The sequence below is a fragment of the Orycteropus afer genome, unplaced genomic scaffold (assembly GCF_000298275.1).
Source record: "Orycteropus afer afer isolate SDZICR_OR568_19922 unplaced genomic scaffold, OryAfe1.0 scaffold00234, whole genome shotgun sequence".
Taxonomy (NCBI): domain Eukaryota; kingdom Metazoa; phylum Chordata; class Mammalia; order Tubulidentata; family Orycteropodidae; genus Orycteropus; species Orycteropus afer.
This window is the reverse complement of record NW_006921821.1, coordinates 738,463-742,690: the sequence shown is the minus strand read 5'-3', so window position 1 is coordinate 742,690 and position 4,228 is coordinate 738,463.

The window sequence follows — 4,228 nt, the reverse complement described above, 5'->3', positions numbered from 1 at the left end:
ACTCTGCTAAAATTGGAGACACCACCTGGTTAAGTTTATGATAATCCATTGTCATTCTTCTAGATTCATCCATTTTTTTGCCTAGGTCAAATGTTGTTGGTGGTGGTGTTGTCAAGTTGGTTCCAACTCAGAGTGACTCTATGTACAACATAATGAAACACTGCCCAGTCCCATGCCATCCTCACAATCCTTGCTATGCTTGAGCCCATCATTGCAGTCACTGTGTCAATCCATCTTATTGAGGGTCTTCCCCTTTTTTGCTGACCTTCTACGTTACCAAGCATGATATCTTTCTCCAGGGACTGGTTTCTTCTGACAACATGACCAGATGAGACAAAGTCTGTCCATTCTTGTTTCCGAGGAGCATTCCAGCTACACTTCTTCCAGGACAGATATGTTCATTCTTCTGGCACTCCATGGTATTTTTAGTATTCTTCACCAACACCACAATACAAATGCATTGATTCTTCTTTGGTCTTCCTTATTCATTGTCCAGCTTTCACATGCACATGAGGCTATTGGAAATACCATGACTTGGGCTAGGCTCACATTAGCCTTCAAAATGACATTTTTATTCCTTAACACTTCAAAAAAGTCTTTGCAGCAGATTTTCCCAGTGCAATATAACAACTGATTTCTTTACTACTGCTTCCACGAGCATTGATTATTGATTCAAGTAAAATTAAATCCCTGACAATTTCAATCTTTTCTCCATTTATCAAGATGTTGCTTATTGGCCCAGTTGTGAGGATTTTAGTTTTATTTTTGTTGAGGTGTAATTCATACTGAAGACTGTCTTTAAACTTCAACAGTAAATGCTTCAAGTCATCTTCACTTTCAGCAAGCAAGGTTGTGTTGTCTGCATATCACAGGTTGTTAATGAGTCCTCCTCCAATCCTGATGCCACATTCTTCTCCATGTAGTCCAGCTTCTTGAACTATTTGCTCAGCAGATTGAATACGTATGGTGAAGGGACACAACCCTGATGCACACCCTTCCTCATTTTAAAACTTGCAGTATCCCCTTGTCTTGTTCCAATGACAGTACCTTAGCCTATGTACAGGTTCCTCATGAGCACAATTAAACGTTCTGGAAGTTCCATTCTTCACAATGTTACCAATAATTTGTTATGAGGCACACCGTCAAATGCTTTTGTATAGTCAATAAAACATAGGTGAACATCTGTCTGGTATTCTTTGCTTTGAGCCAAGATCCATCTGACAGCAGCAATGATATTCCTTATTCTTCTGAATCCAGCTTGAATTTCTGGAAATTCTGGTCAATATACTGCTGCAAAAGTTTTAGAATTATCTTTAAAAAAATGTTGCTTGTGTGTGATATTAATGATATTGCTTGATAATTTCCACATTCTTTGGATCACCTTTCTTTACAGTGGGTACAAATATGAATCTCTTCCATTCAGTTGGCCTGGTAGCTGTCTTCCAAATTTCTTAGCATAAATGAGTAAGGGCCTCCAGTGCTGCATCCATTTGTTGAAACATCTCATTGGGTATTCTATCAATTCCTGGAGCCTTGTTCTTCACCAATTCCTTCAGTGCATCTTGGACTTCTTCCTTCAATAGCACTGGATCTTGATTATATACTAACTCCTGAAATGGTTGAATGTCGATCAATTATTTTTGGTACAGTGGCTCTGTATACTCCTTTGTTTGGGTTACTTCATGCTGCCTTAACAGAAAATACCACAAATGGGTGGTCTTAACAAACAGGAGTTTATTCTCTTACAGTTATGAGGCTAGAAGTCCAAATTCAAAGTGCCAAGCTCCAGGGGCTTGGTGACAACCTTTCAAACTGGCTTCAGCTCTATCTCTTGCTCCCAGCCTAATGGAGCTAGAGGCGTCTCTTCACTCAGGCAGCTTCTGAGTGCTGAGGCTAACAAGCTCAAGGTTGACAAATAAAATGGCACAGTCCCAATATTACTAAACAACACAGCAGATCATTAGTTCAAGTCCAGAGACAGTCCCAAGATCAGCAAGAAACATGTCAGGCTGTTAAATGAAGACTCGGCTACATGTGGAGTCCAAGTGTGGCATAAAGCCGCTGAGACCCTTCTCAAAACTTCTTATATATTGGAAGCAGACCACATCCCCAAGGCAAATACTCAGCTATTACAGTAAATTCCATCATGGAGTGGATTACCAATCTCATCATGGGGAATGACCATATCCAGCTGCCCAGCCACTCAAAACCAGGCTCAGCCAAGTTGACAGATAACCTTAACTACCATCTTTGGCATAGTGCCTAAGGCATTCTGCTAACAAGAAGGCTGGCCGTTCAAATCCACCACCACTCCTTGGAAGGAAGGTTAGGCAATCTACTTCTGTAGTGATATCGCCTCAGAAACCCAAGAAGGGGTCGCTATGAGTCAATTCCGACTTGACAGTGGTGAGTTTGGTTTTGGTTTGGTATCATTCAATATTTTACCCATAGAATTCTTCAGTATTGCAATTCAAGACTTGAAGTTTTTCATCAGTTCTTCCAGCTTCAGAAATGCTGAATGTGTTCTTCCCTTTTGGTTTTTCCAACTCCAGGTCTTTGCACATTTCATTATAATACTTTATTTTGTCTTCCTTAGACCAGGATAGATTTAGCTGAAGATAATCTTACATATGCACTTGTGCTACAACATTAGCCACACATATTACAGAAGCAAAAGAAGACAGAGTTGGAGTAACCTCTCAGAGACAACCAGACACCTTGAGAAAGAGAATCACTGGGTCTGTCAACTTGGGACCATCGTCTAGGGGGACAACAAGCTCAATTGGCACAAAATAGTACATAAAAATCTTGTTCCACAACCTACTTTGGTGAGCAGTAACTGGGGTCTTAAAAATCTTTTGAGCAGACATCTAGGATGCAACAATTGATCTCCTCTCATCGGAGTGAATAAAATCAAAGGCATCTGGAAACAATTAGTCCAAGGCTATAATGGACCTCAAGACCTGAAGAACTAGTTGGTGCCTAGCTACCAATGCCAATCACTCATGAAAGGATCAAAACTGGAGATCCTGGATAGAGTGGGAGAAAAAATGTGGAACAAAATTCAAAAACACAAAAATGATCAGAATTACTGGTCATATGAAATCTGGTGGAACCCCCAAGACTATGGCTCCAGGTTATCCTTTGGGCCTAGAATTGGACTCACTTCCAAGGATTGGCTCTCAGCCCAACAGTAGAAAGACCTACATGCAGAACACCTACATTAGGACAATGTACCCACCTGCTCTAGGGAGCTACACCTCTTAGAGCAATTGGCCATGGGGCACAAGAGAGGTAGCATTCACATACAGGGAAAACTGGACAGACAGGACTGCATAGTTAAGAAGGGCACAGGGAAAGGGGAGCCACAGGGAAAGGAAGGGAGGAAAATTTGTTATGTTTGGGGATGGTAATCTGGGTGTGAAATCAAATGTAAATGAACTGTTGAATGTAAAGCAAATTTTGCTCTGTAAATTTGCACCCAATGCACAATAAAACTTAAAAAAAAAAAAAAAAAAAAACCACTTTACCTTGTCTTCTTGCACTGCCCTTTGAAATCTTCTGTTCAGCTCATTATTTCATCGCCATTTCTTTCATTCTTTTTTGGGGGGGGTTCATTCACTTTAGCTACTCTCCATTCAAGAGCAAGTTTCAGAGTGTCTTCTGACATACGTTTTGGTCTTTTCTTCCTTTCCTGTCTTTTTAATGACCTTTTGCTTTCTTAATGGAAGATGTTCTTGATGTCATCCCACAACTCATCTGGTTTTCGGTCATTGGTGTGAAATGCATCAAATTTGTTCTTCAAATTGTCTCTAAAGTCAGAGGTGATATACCAAGGTCATATTTTGGCTTTCATGGACTTTTTAAAAATTTTCTTCAGTTTCAACTTGAACTTGCATATAAGCAATTGATGGTCTGTTCCATAGTCAGCTCCTGGCCTTGTTTTGACCAGTGATATTGAGTTTCTCCATCACCTCTTTCCACAGATGTAGTCAATTTGATTCTTGTGTATTCATTCCATCTGGTATAGTCCATGTGTATAGTTACCATTTATGTGGTTGGAAAAAGTATTTGCAATAAGTTGCAAAATTATATCATGCAATCTCCAACATCTTTTCCAAAGCCTTATTTTCTAACTACTGATACTGCTTCTTTGTTTCCAACTTTGACATTCCAATCACTGGTAATTATCAGTACATCTTGATTTTATGTTTGGTAATTTCAGACT